This window comes from Arachis stenosperma, chromosome 5 (genome assembly GCF_014773155.1).
Source record: "Arachis stenosperma cultivar V10309 chromosome 5, arast.V10309.gnm1.PFL2, whole genome shotgun sequence".
NCBI lineage: Eukaryota > Viridiplantae > Streptophyta > Magnoliopsida > Fabales > Fabaceae > Arachis > Arachis stenosperma.
The window spans coordinates 61647674-61663743 of record NC_080381.1 but is presented as its reverse complement, the minus strand read 5'-3'; the positions used below and the strand labels follow the sequence as shown (position 1 = coordinate 61663743).

At 38.0% G+C, this 16070-nt stretch overlaps 1 non-coding gene across 1 annotated transcript; it reads right to left on the bottom strand.

The window, feature by feature from the left end:
* Positions 1–13697: 13697 nt before the first annotated feature.
* On the bottom strand, positions 13698–13804 carry LOC130983335 (small nucleolar RNA R71). The gene has a single exon (XR_009087331.1). It is a non-coding gene; the product is annotated as a small nucleolar RNA R71 (small nucleolar RNA).
* Positions 13805–16070: the final 2266 nt, after the last annotated feature.

The window sequence follows — 16070 nt, the reverse complement described above, 5'->3', positions numbered from 1 at the left end:
TAGCTTCTCTTAGCTTTCGCTTCAAGGTCCTTTCAGGTTCAGGGTCAGCCTCAACAAGAATACTTTTGTCTTTGTTCCTTCTCATATGAAAGAGAAGAAAACAAGAAAGTATGGAATCCTCCATGTCACAGTATAGAGATTCCTTGAAATGTCAGAGGAAAAGAAAAATAGAAGAGGTAGAAAATTCAAACTTATCAAGGAAAGATGGAGTTCGGATTTGTGCATTAAGGAGGAGAGTTAGTCCATAAATAGAAGGATGTGAGAAGAGGGGAAGAAATTTTTGAAAATAAATTAAAAACATTTTAAAAACATTTTGAAAAATACTAATTGATTTTCGAAAACTAAGAGTGGAAAAGAAATCAAGTGATTTTTGAAAAAGATTTTGAGATTAAAAATCAAAAAGATAAGATTGAAAACTATTTTGAAAAAGATGTGATTAAGAAGATATAATTGAAAAGTTATGGTTTTAAAAAGATGTGATTGAGAAGATATGATTTGAAAAACAATTTAAAAATATTTGATTTTAAAAAATTAATAACCTGCCTAATTAAGAAAGATATGATTCAGACATTAAACCTTTCTCAACAGAAAAGGCAACATACTTGAAATGTTGAATCAAATCATTAATTGATAGCAAGTATTTTTGAAAGAGAAAGAAATTGATTATGATTGAAAAGATATGATTTGAAAAAGATTTGATTTTGAAAACTTTTGAAAACTTGAAAAAAATTTTAGTTAAAAACAGAATCTTCCCTCTTGTGCCATCCTTACGTTAAACGCCCAGAATGGTATCCATTCTGGCGTTTAACGCCCAAAACACTACCCTTTTGGGGTTAAACGCCCAACCAGGCACCCTGGCTGGCATTTAAACGCCAGTTTTCCTTCTTCATTGGGCGTTTTGAACGCCCAGCCTTTTCTGTGTAATTCCTCTGCTGAATGTTCTGAATCTTCAATTCTCTGTATTATTAACTTGAAAAAAAAAACACAAATTAAAATTTTTTTTTGGATTTTTAATAATGAGGAATAATCAAAATGCAACTAAAATCAAATAAACAATGCATGCAAGACACAAAACTTAGAAGTTTGTATACCATTGACACTAACAAAATGAGAATGCATATGAGAAATAACAAAACACACAAGACAGGAGAATTTAAAGATCAGAACAAGGAAATCATCAAGAACAACTTGAAGATTAATGAAGACACATGAATGAATTCGAAAAATGCAAGAAGAAAGGAAACATGCAATTGACACCAAACTTAAAATGAGACACTAGACTCAACAAGCAACATAAAATATTTTTGGTTTTTATGATTTTGTAATTTTTTTTTTGGTTTTTCGAAAATTAAGTGGAACAGAAAAATAAAGATATCAAAATTCTTAATGAGAATTCCAGGAATCATGCAATGTTAGTCTAAAGCTTTAGTTTAAAGAAATTAGACATGGCTAGCCAAGCTTCAGCAGGACATTAGATTCAAGAGCTAAATTGATGAGAACCAATCAGCTTTGGTGATGATAAGAACATCACCTTGAAACACTAGAATTCATTCTTAAGAACTCTGAAGAAAAATACCTAAGCTAAGCAACAAGATGAACCGTCAGTTGTCCAAACTCATAACAATCCTCGGCAACGGCGCCAAAAACCTGGTGCACGAAATTGTGATCTCTACTTTTCACAACTCAAACAGTCCCCGGTATTGGCTCCAAAAACTTGGTGCTTAATACCATGGTCTAAACATAATTTCACAACTTCGCACAACTAACCAGCAAGTGCACTGGGTCGTCCAAGTAATAAACTTTACGCGAGTAAGGGTCGATCCCACGGAGATTGTTGGTATGAAGCAAGCTATGGTCATCTTGTAAATCTCAGTCAGGCAGATTCAAATGGTTATGGATGATATATGAATAAAGCATAAAGATAAAGATAGAGATACTTATGTAATTCATTGGTGGGAATTTTAGATAAGCGTATGAAGATGCTTTGTCCCTTCCGTCTCTCTGCTTTCCTAATATCTTCATCCAATCTTTCTTACTCCTTTCCATGGCAAGCTGTATGTTGGGCATCACCGTTGTCAGTGGCTACAGTCCCGTCCTCTCAGTGAAAATGTTCAACGCGCTCTGTCACAGCACGGCTAATCATCTGTCGGTTCTCAATCAGGTTGGAATAGAATCCATTGATTCTTTTGCGTCTGTCACTAACGCCCAGCCTTTAGGAGTTTGAAATTCGTCACAGTCATTCAAATCTTGAATCCTACTCAGAATACCACAGACAAGGTTTAGACCTTCCGGATTCTCTTGAATGCCGCCATCAATTCTAGCTTATACCACGAAGATTCTGATTAAGGGATCCAAGAGATAAAGATTCAGGCCTTGTTTGCTTGTAGAACAGGAGTGGTTGTCAGGCACGCGTTCATAAGTGAGAATGATGATGAGCGTCACATAATCATCACATTCATCATGTTCTTGGGTGCTAATGAATATCTTAGAACAAGAATGAGCTGAATTGAATAGAAGAACAATAGTAATTGCATTAATATTCGAGGTACAGCAAAGCTCCACACCTTAATCTATGGTGTGTAGAAACTCCACCGTTGAAAATACATAAGAACAAGGTCTAGGCATGGCCGTGAGGCCAGCCCCATGATCTAAGATAGCATAAGACTAAAGATAGCTACCAAGATGATCTAAGGACTTGACGTCCAGAGATGATCCTAAGATCTAAAATGATCCAAAGATAAAAATACAATAGTAAAAGGTCCTATTTGTAGAGAACTAGTAGCCTAGGGTTTACGGAAATGAGTAAATGACATAAAAATCCACTTCCGGGCCCACTTGGTGTGTGCTTGGGCTGAGCATTGAAGCTTTCATGTGTAGAGACTTTTCTTGGAGTTAAACGCCAGCTTTTATGCCAGTTTGGGCGTTTAACTCCCATTCTTGTGCCAGTTCCGGCGTTTAACGCGGGGCACTTTTGAGCTGATTTGGAACGCCGGTTTGGGCCATCACATCTCGGGCAAAGTATGGACTATTATATATTGCTGGAAAGCCCAGAATGTCAACTTTCCAACGCAGTTAAGAGGGCGCCAATTGGGCTTCTGTAGCTCCAGAAAATGCACTTCGAGTGGAGGGAGGTCAGAATCCAACAGCATCTGTAGTCCTTTTCAGCCTCTGAATCAGATTTTTGCTCAGGTCCCTCAATTTCAGCCAGAAAATACCTGAAATCACAGAAAAACACACAAACTCATAGTAAAGTCCAGAAAAGTGAATTTTAACTAAAAACTAATAAAAATATAATAAAAACTAACTAAAACATACTAAAAACATACTAAAAATAATGCCAAAAAGCGTATAAATTATCCGCTCATCAGGGGGCTGGCCTCACGGTCATGCCTAGACCTTGTTCTTATATATTTTCAACGCTGGATTTCTACACACCATAGATTAAGGTGTGGAGCTTTGCTGTACCTCGAGTATTAATGCAATTACTATTGTTCTTCTATTCAATTCAGCTTGTTCTTGTTCTAAGATATCACTTGTTCCTCAACTTGATGAATGTGATGATCTGTGACACTCATCATCATTCTCACCTATGAATGTGTGCCTGACAACCACCTCCGTTCTACCTTAGATTGAGTGGATATCTCTTGGACCCCTTAATCAGAATCTTCGTGGTATAAGCTAGAATTGATGGCGGCATTCAAGAGAATCCCGAAGGTCTAAACCTTGTCTGTGGTATTCTGAGTAGGATTCAAGGATTGAATGACTGTGACGAGCTTCAAACTCCTGAAGGCTGGGCGTTAGTGACAGACGTAAAAGAATCACTGGATTCTATTCCAACCTGATTGAGAACCGACAAATGATTAGCCGTGCTGTGACAGAGCGTGTTGAACATTTTCACTGAGAGGATGGGACTGTAGCCACTGACAACGGTGATGCCCAACATACAGCTTGCCATGGAAAGGAGTAAGAAGGATTGGATGAAGACAGTAGGAAAGCAGAGAGACGGAAGGGACAAAGCATCTCCAAACGCTTATCTGAAATTCTCACCAATGAACTACATAAGTATCTCTATCCTCATTTTATGTTTTATTCATATATCATCCATAACCATTTGAATCTGCCTGACTGAGATTTACAAGGTGACCATAGCTTGCTTCATACCAACAATCTCTGTGGGATCGACCCTTATTCGCGTAAGGTTTATTACTTGGATGACCCAGTGCACTTGCTGGTTAGTTGTGCGAAGTTGTGATAAAGAGTTAAGATTGCAATTGAGCGTACCATGTTGATGGCGCCATTGATGATTGATGACAAGTCATCATATACCTATTTTTCTATGCTTTTTCATACAAGAAATTGATGATTTGTGCTTAAATATTGAATGCTTTTGTGCTTAAATGATATATTTTCTTGATCTTTTAAATTTATAAATCTTGTAGGAAATAAGAAGAAAAAGAAGCAAAGAAGCACAAAATAAGCTAAAAAAGAGAAAAAAAGAGCTTTTAGGTACACTTTGGAGCCTTAGGCCACGCTTTTAAAAGTGTGGCCCATGACCAAATTAAAGGAGGAAGCAACCAGCACGCACATTGCCCTGCGCTTGCCAAGGGCAGGGCAATATCATGATGAAACAAAGTGAGGTTGGAAGCAAATTTTCGCTAAGTTAAATTCTGGGCGCTCACAGCATGACCATGCCTACTTCAAAGGGCCATAACTTGAGCTACAGACGTCCAATTGATGTGCTTCCAATTGTGTTAGAAAGCTGACATTCAGAGCTTTCCAACGATATATAGCAATCCATATTTGGCGTAAAATTGAGGCATGAGTGAAAGGCATCTTTAAGGGCCAAAAATAAGCGAAAATAAACCAAAGTGCTTCCACAAAGGTTCGAAGCTGGAGCCTCACTCCAAAGCAAAGTAGCGCTCATTATTCTGCTCTGCCCTCTTGGAGAGCAGGGCAATGTCGTGTTCTCTTCATGAAAAATCAAGGAAAATTGCTCCCCCAAATGCTTTCACCAAGGTTCGAACATGGGACTTCACCCAAGAACAAGGAATGTTTTGCTCTGCTCACAAGGAGAGCAGAGCGCTATTCCTTGGTGCATGAGGCACAATTTGGCACGGTCAAGGAACTTGGTGCGTGCACAAGACACACCACAAGCCAATGCTCCGCTCTCCACAAGGGCAGGGCAATCCCTTGGTGCCCCTCCCACACTTGGCACGCAACATGCATCCCCACACAAAGCTTCACTGCTCTGCCCTCCACAAGAGCAGAGCAGCCTCCTGGGAGCAAACACCCATGGGCCAAAATTCAATTAAAATTCCCTTTGAACTCAAATCTTCACCAATTGAACCAAGGCCAACTAAACCCATTTCTCCTCAAATCTAAAGCAAGCAAAGCCCATATCATCACTCAAAGGCACAAGAACAAGCTAGAATAGGAATTTCATTTTGTGAATTTATTTTTAATTTCAATTTCATTTTATTTTCATTTTGTAAAAAGCCTATATAAAGGGCATCACTCTCATTTCATAGGGGAGGTTGGTTCTAATAGAAGGCTCCATTAAAAAGGCTAGCTCCACTAGGGAGCATTAGAATTTGAGAGCTCTCTCTCTTAGTTTTTCTTTCTTTGAATTTAAATCTTGGATTGAGAAGTGAAGGAATTCTATTTCCCTCTTGGTCTAAGATCTCTCTTGGTTGTTCTTCTACATAATTTCAAAGAATTGAGAATTGAATCTGAGTTTTCATTTATTGCTTTCATCTTTAATTTTCCTGCATCTTGTTTGCTGTTGGATCAAGGAAGGGATTGAGATCTAGACTTGTTTTCTAGTCTCCTCCACCCCTGACATCTTCAACTTTCCTTTAGCTATTGCAATTGAGCTGCATTTTACTTTCTGTTTGGTTCCTCAATTCAGTTTACATTAAGCTTGCTGCAAATCTCATTTACATTTCCTGCACAATTCTAATTTCTCTGCAATTGCTCTAAGTTCCGATTCACTACAATTTTGCTTCTCTGTTTACATTGCTCCCAATTTACTTTCCTGCAATTTAAGCTTGCTACAAGAGTTTTGAGTTCTGATCTATTGCTCTATTTAATTTCCAGCACCCCAGCCCCTTTACTTTTCATGCAATTTACATTTCTTGCACTTTAAGTTTCTGTAATTTTACTTTCTGCAACTTTAAATTTCCTGTCATTTACAATTCTGTTGGCTACATTTCATCCAATATCCCTTCAATGTTAGCTTGACTAAACTAATCACCAACTAAAGTTGCTTGATCCATCATTCCCTGTGGGATCGACCTCACTCTTGTGAGTTATTACTACTTGATGCGACCCGGTATACTTGCCGGTTGGATTTGTGTGTTGGAAATTTATTTTTCCACAAAAACACCATCAAGTTTTTGGCACCGTTGCCGGGGATTGATTAGATCAACAATGATTAAATGGGTGAGAAGTCTAGATCAAGCATTTTTTTTCTTTTTGTTCTCTATTTTAAATTGATAGCAAGGTGTTTGAGCTATTGCCTCACTAAGAAGTTCTTTCTCTGTGACATGAATTTCAAATTTCATTGATGTTTACAAAATACAAATGGAGTTCAACTCATCTTATGGTCAAACAAAAATTTATGGGATATCACCCACTATCACCAATCTCTAATGGTGGTTGGGAATATCACCAAGAAAATACAAATTCTAAGCACTCCAATCCATGGAGATTTGCTTCACAGACACAAGATGAGCAAGAAAACCATATGGGATATTTCCCTCCACCACAAAATGATGCAAGTCATAATTCCAATGGTGGCTGGGAAAGGAATTCTAATGCTCCATATGATATTCATCCAAAGATATCATCACTTGACCATGCTTCAACAAAAAGCCCCTTTCAAAACTTACCACTCACACAAACTTCCAATAGCCAAAGAATCTCAAAGCTTGAGTCCATACTCAAAAGATTTGCAAAGGAGAAAGAGAAGTACCAGAAAGAACAAGAGAACTCCCTCAAAAATATGGAAGTGTAGTTAGGCCAATTGTCGAATGCATGGAAGGAGAAAATGGAAAAACAAAAACAAAAGGTCCCTGTGTCAAGTGAAATTGCAATGAAGGATGAGGGACATGAGCCAAGGATTTTACATTCACAAACGCTACTTGAGGTGACAAAGGAACATGAACATTCACAACCCTCACAAACTTCCCTTGAATCTGTGATCGAAAAATATGAAGAGGAGATGAAGAAATCTTGGGAAGAACAACAAACCTCCTCCATAAAAGAACTATTAAGTCAAATGTTGGGTGCAAAGAAAGGAGTGGAGGAGCAAGAAAGTGAGGAAGTCATTCCAGAAAATTTACACTCAAGTGAAGCAGAGAAGTACATAGAAGAAAAGCTCATAGAACCACCAATTCAAAAAGCTCTGGATGAATACGAAACTCCAATAATCACACAGCAACCAAGTCTTGAATCCGAAGAAGTGAAGGCAACTAGCAAGAACACCAATTCTGTCCCTAATCCAACAAGCAAGATCAATCAAGTCATTTGCAAAAGAAAGCTTGCTAAGGAAAGGCCAAGACAAGGGACAGTAGCTGAATCTTCTCCCCCCTTAAGGTCATTCCTCTTAACAAACTGGAAGAAGAGGAAGAAAGTGAAGAACAATATGTCAAGCTGATGACACTAAAAGAGCGCTTGTTGGGAGGCAACCCAACCTTAGGTAACATTTCATTTCTCTGCTTGGTTTATTCTCTTTCTTTGCCTTGTTTAAATTTCAATAAATTGGCATATGATCACATTCTAAGTTTGGTGTTGCCTTGCAACAAATTGTTTTCAATCTTTTTGGATGATTGCGTCAAATCAAAAATGAAAGTGACACACCAAGATTCTAAGTTTGGTGTGCCACTTATTTTCTATGCAACTCATCCAGCAACATCACTTGTCTGCATAATCATATTGCCTTTGCATTGTTATTTTTCTTTTGTTTAGACATTTCGTTTGCATTCTCTTTGTTTTAGTCACCTCTTTATTTTTAAGTTTTCTTTTATCAACTGTTTTTGTTAATACAGCATCAAGAGATCCTCATTCATGACAAATTTTTGGCTTGGTGATTGTATTCAACAAATAACAGTTTCTTTTGTTTAGTTTTATTTCAAATAAAATTGACATATGGTTGCATTCTAAGTTTGGTATTGCTATGCAACAAAATTTGGTTCTAATTCTTACTAGATACTTGCATTAATTTCAAGTGAAAGTGTCACACTAAGTTTGGTGTGCCACTTATCTTTTATGCCATGTATCATGCACACCCTCTTAAGTTTGCAATCATAATGTCTCTGTCTCTTGTGCCTTGATTGTTATCTTTAATTTTGCTTGCTTAAAACACATGTGCTACTAACATATCATTGTGTAAGACATTCATGATCCATCTTAGCCCCATAGCCATTGTTCTAATTGTTGCTTGAGGATGAGCAAGCATTCTGAGTTTGGCAAGGGAAAGAGGAAGAATAGAGGAAAAAGGACAACAATAATGAAGATGAACTACAAGGTTGTAGAGTTCCTTTTCTTCTCATTTGTTTCCAGCACTTAAATTGCATAGTTGTCTTCATTTTCTCTGTATGCATGTGTGGTATGAATAAAGCATAGCTTGAATCTTGATTTGTAACATGTTGCTGTGGCATTATGACTACCAACTTGAATCCTGTGAGTTCAAAAGCAAAAAAAAGCATCATGATCATAAACAAACAAGGAATTAAAGAAGAACTTAGCATGTGCATACAAGTATTGGAAAGCTAGTATGATTGATTGTTGCTCAATTGCATTGGATTTTATTTAATTGAAGTTTTTCATCTAGTACATTTTGTGAAATCTTTTGAAATCATGAAAACCTTGAAGAAGCAAATACAATTAAAGCAATAAAAGAAAAAGGGAAAGAATGAGAAAACTGAAGGCTCTGAGTACCAATGGCAATTTATTTGTTAAGTGCTTGTGGTGTTTATGTATCAAGCCAAATGCTTGAAAACAAAACACTTAGAAGTCAAGGCTAGGCTCAAGTGCAAAAGCACTCCCTCAAAGCTCAAGGCTCTGAGCATCAATGATTAGAGAGTCAAGAAAAAAAATGATGAGCTTAATGAAGTCCTCTAATTAAATGCTTGTGGTGCTTATGTATCAAGTGGTAATACTTGAAAACAAAGCATTTAGAAGTCGTAGCTTTGTTATCAGCTCATGGGGCAAAGCACCCAAAAGGAGAAGCTAAAAAAAAAAATCAAAAGCTTGTTTCACGGAAGAATTATAAGAAAAAGATTTCATAAATTGAGCTAGATAGAAGCATCAATCATTTACATTTCTTTTGTGATTGAAGCATGCATAGAAAACTAGCTTACCATGAACATTGAGTTGCTATTCTTCTTACCTTGGGTTGTCAATCTTTATTGCATGATTCTTTTCTTGCTTGGGGACAAGCAAGGTTTAAGTTTGGTGTTGTGATGACAAGTCATCATATACCTATTTTTCTATGCTTTTTCATACAAGAAATTGATGATTTGTGCTTAAATATTGAATGCTTTTGTGCTTAAATGATATATTTTCTTGATCTTTTAAATTTATAAATCTTGTAGGAAATAAGAAGAAAAAGAAGCAAAGAAGCACAAAATAAGCTAAAAAGGAGAAAAAAAGAGCTTTGGGTACACTTTGAAGTTGGAGCACACTTTGGAGCCTTAGGCCACGCTTTTAAAAGCGTGGCCGATGACCAAATTAAAGGAGGAAGCAACCAGCACGCACATTGCCCTGCTCTTGCCAAGGGCAGGGCAATATCATGATGAAACAAAGTGAGGTTGGAAGAAAATTTTCGCTAAGTTAAATTCTGGGCGCTCACAGCATGACCATGCCTACTTCAAAGGGCTATAACTTGAGCTACAGACGTCCAATGGATGTGCTTCTAGTTGCGTTGGAAAGATGACATTTAGAGCTTTCCAACAATATATAGAAATCCATATTTGGCGTAAAATTGAGGCATGAGTGAAAGGCATCTTTAAGGGCCAAAAATAAGCAAAAATAAACCAAAGTGCTTCCACCAATGTTCGAAGCTGGAGCCTCACTCCAAAGCAAAGTAGCGCTCATTATTCTGCTCTGCCCTCTTGGAGAGCAGGGCAATGTCGTGTTCTCTTCATGAAAAATCAAGGAAAATTGCTCCCCCAAAAGCTTTCACCAAGGTTCGAACTTTGGACCTCACCCAAGAACAAGGAAAGTTTTGCTCCGCTCACAAGGAGAGCAGAGCCCTATTCCTTGGTGCATGAGGCACAATTTAGCACGGTCAAGGAACTTGGTGCGCGCACAAGACACACCACAAGCCAATGCTTCGCTCTCCACAAGGGCAGGGCAATCCGTTGGTGCCCCTCTCACACTTGGCACGCAACATGCATCCCCACACAAAGCTTCACTGCTCTGCCCTCCACAAGAGCAGAGCAGCCTCCTGGGAGCAAACACCCATGGGCCAAAATTCAATTAAAATTTCCTTTGAACTCAAATCTTCACCAATTGAACCGAGGCCAACTAAACCCATTTCTCCTCAAATCCAAAGCAAGCAAAGCCCAAATCATCACTCAAAGGCACAAGAACAAGCTAGATTAGGAATTTCATTTTGTGAATTTATTTTTAATTTCAATTTCATTTTATTTTCATTTTGTAAAAAGCCTATATAAAGGGCATCACTCTCATTTCAGAGGGGAGGTTGGCTCTAACAGAAGGCTCCATTAAAAAGGCTAGCTCCACTAGGGAGCATTAAAATTTGAGAGCTCTCTCTCTTAGTTTTTCTTTCTTTGAATTTAAATCTTGGATTGAGAAGTGAAGGAATTCTGTTTCCCTCTTGGTCTAAGAACTCTCTTGGTTGTTCTTCTGCATAATTTCAAAGAATTGAGAATTGAATCTGAGTTTTCATTTATTGCTTTCATCTTTAATTTTCCTGCATCTTGTTTGCTGTTGGATCAAGGAAGGGATTGAGATCTAGACTTGTTTTCTAGTCTCCTCCACCCCTGAGATCTTCAACTTTCCTTTAGCTATTGCAATTGAGCTGCATTTTACTTTCTGTTTAGTTCCTCAATTCAGTTTACATTAAGCTTGCTGCAAATCTCATTTACATTTCCTGCACAATTCTAATTTCTCTGCAATTGCTCTAAGTTCCGATTCACTACAATTTTGCTTCTCTGTTTACATTGCTCCCAATTTACTTTCCTGCAATTTAAGCTTGCTACAAGAGTTTTGAGTTCTGATCTATTGCTCTATTTAATTTCCAGCACCCCAGCCCCTTTACTTTTCATGCAATTTACATTTCTTGCACTTTAAGTTTCTGTAATTTTACTTTCTGCACTTTAATTTTCCTTGCTATTTTACTTTCTGTTGGCTACATTACATCCAATTTCAATTCAATGTTAGCTTGACTAAACTAATCACCCACTAAAGTTGCTTGATCCATCAATCCCTGTGGGATCGACCTCACTCTTGTGAGTTATTACTACTTGATGCAACCCGGTATACTTGCCGGTTGGATTTGTGTGTTGGAAATTTATTTTTCCACAAAAACACTATCAATGATCACAATTTCGTCCACCAAGTTTTTGGCGCCGTTGCCGGGGATTGTTTGAGTTTGGACAACTGACGGTTCATCTTGTTGCTTAGATTAGGCATTTTTCTTCAGAGTTCTTAAGAATGAATTCTAGTGTTTCAAAGTGATGTTCTTATCATCACCAAAGCTGATTGATTCTCATCAATTTAGCTCTTGAATGTAATGTCCTGCTGAAGCTTGGCTAGCCATGTCTAATTTCTTTAGACTAAAGCTTTAGACTAACATTGCATGATTCCTGGAATTCTCATTAAGAATTTTGATCTCCTTATTTTCTTTTTCACTAAATTTTCAAAAAAATCCAAAAAAATTACAAAATCATAAAAACCAAAAATATTTTAGGTTTCTTGTTGAGTCTAGTGTCTCATTTTAAGTTTGGTGTTAATTGCATGTTTCTTTTCTTCTTGCATTTTTCGAATTCATTCATGTGTCTTAATTGATCTTCATGTTGTTCTTGATGATTTCCTTATTCTGATCTTTAAATTCTCTTGTCTTGAGTGTTTTGTTGTTTCTCATATGCATTCTCATTTTGTTAGTGTCAATAGTATACAAACTTCTAAGTTTGGTGTCTTGCATGCATTGTTTATTTGATCGTAGTTTCATTTTGATTATTCCTCATTATTAAAAATCCAAAAAATTTTTAATTTGTGTCTTTTCAAGTCAATAATACAGAGAATTGAAGATCCAGAACATATAGCAGAGGAATTACACAAAAAAAGCTGGGCGTTCAAAACGCCCAGTGAGGAAGGAAAACTGGCGTTTAAACGCCAGCCAAAGTGCCTGGCTGGGCTTTTAACGCCCAAAAGGGGTGAGTTTTGGGCGTTAAACGCCAGAATGTATACCATTTTGGGCGTTTAACGCCAGGATGGCACAAGCGGGAAGATTTTGTTTTTAATTCAAATTTTTTTCAAGTTTTCAAAATTTTTCAAAATCAAATCTTTTTCAAATCATATCTTTTCAATCATATATTTTCAAAATCAATTTCTTTCCATCTTAAAAAATACTTACTAACAATTGATGATTTGATTCAACATTTCAAGTATGTTGCCTTTTCTGTTGAGAAAGGTTTAATGTCTGAATCATATCTTTCTTGTTAGGCAGGTCATCAATTTTTCAAAATCAAATCTTTTTAAATTGTTTTTCAAATGATATCTTCTCAATCATATCTTTTTAAAACTATATCTTTTCAATCATATCTTTTTAATCACATCTTTTTCAAAATAGTTTTCAATCATATCTTTTTTATTTCTAATTTCAAAATCCCTTTCGAAAATCACTTAACTTCTTTCCCAATCTTAGTTTTCGAAAATCAATTACGTTTTTTCAAAATTTCTTTTAATTAATTCACTTTAATTTTTGAAAATTTCTTCCCCTCTTCTCACGTCCTTCAATTTATGGACTAACACTCCTCCTCAATGCACAATTCAAACTCCATCTTTCTTGATAAGTTTGAATTCTTCTACCTCTTCCTTCTATTTTTCTTTTCCTCTGACACCTCAAGGAATCTCTATACTGTGACATAGAGGATTCCATATTTTCTTGTTCACTTCTCTTTCATATGAGCAGGAGCAAAGACAAAAGCATTCTTGTTGAGGCTGACCCTGAACCTGAAAGGACCTTGAAGCGAAAGCTAAGAGAAGCTAAAGCACAACTCTCTGTAGAGGACCTAACAGAAATCTTCAAAGAAGAAGAACCCATGGCAGCCGAAAACAACAATAATGTCAACAATGCAAGGAAGGTGCTGGGTGACTTTACTGCACCTACTCCCGACTTCTATGGGAGAAGCATCTCTATCCCTGCCATTGGAGCAAATAACTTTGAGCTTAAGCCTCAATTAGTTTCTCTAATGCAATAGAATTGCAAGTTCCATGGACTTTCATTGGAAGATCCTCATCAGTTTTTAGCTGAATTCTTGCAAATCTGTGACACTGTCAAGACTAACCGGGTTGACCCTGAGGTCTACAGACTTATGTTATTCCCTTTTGCTGTAAGAGACAGAGCTAGGATATGGTTGGACTCACAACCTAAGGAAAGCCTGAACTCTTAGAAAAAGCTAGTCAATGCTTTCTTGGCAAAGTTCTTTCCACCTGAAAAATTGAGTAAGCTTAGAGTGGAAGTCCAAACCTTCAGACAGAAGGATGGTGAATCCCTCTATGAAGCTTGGGAAAGATACAAACAATTGATCAGAAAGTGTCCTTCTGACATCCTTTCTGAATGGAGCATCATAGGTATCTTCTATGATGGTCTGTCTGAACTGTCCAAAATGTCATTGGACAGCTCTGCTGGAGGATCTCTTCATCTGAAGAAGATGCCTGCAGAAGCTCAAGAACTCATTGAAATGGTTGCAAATAACAAATTCATGTACACTTCTGAAAGGAATCCTGTGAACAATGGGACGAATCAGAAGAAAGGAGTTCTTGAGATTGATACTCTGAATGCCATACTGGCTCAGAACAAAATATTGACTCAGTAAGTCAATTTGATTTCTCAAAGTCTGTCTGGAATGCAAGCTGCACCAGGCAGTACTAAGGACGCTTCATCTGAAGAAGAAGCTTATGATCCTGAGAACCTTTCAATGGAAGAGGTGAATTACATGGGAGAACCCTATGGAAACACTTATAACCCTTCATGGAGAAATCATCCAAATCTCTCATGGAAGGATCAACAGAGACCTCAACAAGGTTTCAACAACAATAATGGTGGAAGAAACAAGTTTGGCAATGGCAAGCCTTTTCCATCATCTTCTCAGCAACAGACAGAGAATTCTAAGCAGAGCCACTCTGACTTAGCAACCATGGTCTCTGATCTAATCAAAACCACTCAAAGTTTCATGACTGAAACAAGGTCCTCCATTAGAAATTTGGAGGCACAAGTGGGTCAGCTGAGTAAGAAAGTTACTGAACTCCCTCCCAGTATTCTTCCAAGCAATACAGAAGAGAATCCAAAAGGAGAGTGCAAGGCCATCAACATGGCCGAATTTGGAGAGGAGGAAGAGGTAGTGATCGCCACTGAGGAAGACCTCAATGGACGTCCACTGGCCTCCAATGAGTTCCCTAATGAGGAACCATGGGAATCTGAGGCTCACACTGAGACCATAGAGATTCCATTGGATTTACTTATGCCATTCATGAGCTCTGATGAATATTCCTCCTCTAAAGAGGACAAAGATGTCACTGAAGAGCAAGTTGCTAAGTACCTTGGAGCAATCATGAAGCTAAATGACATGTTATTTGGTAATAAGACTTGGGAGAACGAACCTCCTTTGCTCACCAAAGAACTGGATGACTTGACTAGGCAGAGATTACCTCAAAAGAGATAGGATCCTGGGAAGTTTTCAATACCTTGTACCATAGGCACCATGACCTTTGAGAAGGCTCTGTGTGACCTAGGGTCAAGCATAAACCTCATGCCTCTGTCTAATGGAGAAGCTAGGGATCTTTGAGGTGCAAGCTACAAGAATCTCACTAGAGATGGCAGACAATTCAAGAAAATAAGCTTATGGACTTGTAGAGGATGTTTTGGTGAAGGTTGAAGACCATTACATCCTTGCTGATTTCATAGTCATAGAGACTGGGAAGTGCATGGATGAATCAATCATCCTTGGCAGACCCTTCCTAGCTACAGCAAAGGCTGTGATTGATATTGACAGAGGAGAATTGATCATTCAAGTGAATGAAGAATCGTTTGTGTTTAAGGCTCAAGGATATCCCTCTGTTACCATGGAGAGGAAGCATGAAGAGCTTCTTTCAAAACAGAGCCAAACAGAGCCCCCACAGTCAAACTCTAAGTTTGGTGTTTGGAGGCCACAACCAACTTCTAAGTTTGGTGTTGAACCCTCACATTCAAACTCTAAGTTTGGTGTTGGGAGGTTCCAACATTGCTCTGAGTATCTGTGAGGCTCCATGAGAGCCCACTATCAAGCTACTGACATTAAAGAAGCGCTTGTTGGGAGGCAACCCAATGTTAAATTTATCTATTTTCCTTTATTATTTTATGTTTTCTGTAGGTTGATGATCATGGAAAGTCACAAAATTAATTGAAAAAGCAAAAACAGAATGAAAAACAGAAAGAAAAACAGCACACCCTGGAGGAAAACCTTGCTGGCGTTTAAACGCTAGTAAGGGCAGCAAATGGGCGTTAAACACCCAGTCTGGCACCATTCTGGGCGTTTAACGCCAGAAAGGGGCACCAGACTGGCGTTTAACGCCAGAATTGGCATAAAGAGCATTTTTGCTCGCAACTTGGTGCAAGGATGAATTTTCCTTGACACCTCAGGATCTGTGGACCCTACAGGATCCCCACCTACCCCACCACTCTCTCTCTTCTTCTTCATTCACCAATCACCTCAACACCTCTTCCCCAAAAACCCCTCACCTATCATATCCTACCATTCTCTTCACCACTCACATCAATCCTTCATAAAACCCCACCTACCTCACCATTCAAATTCAAACCACTTTCCCTCCCAAACCCA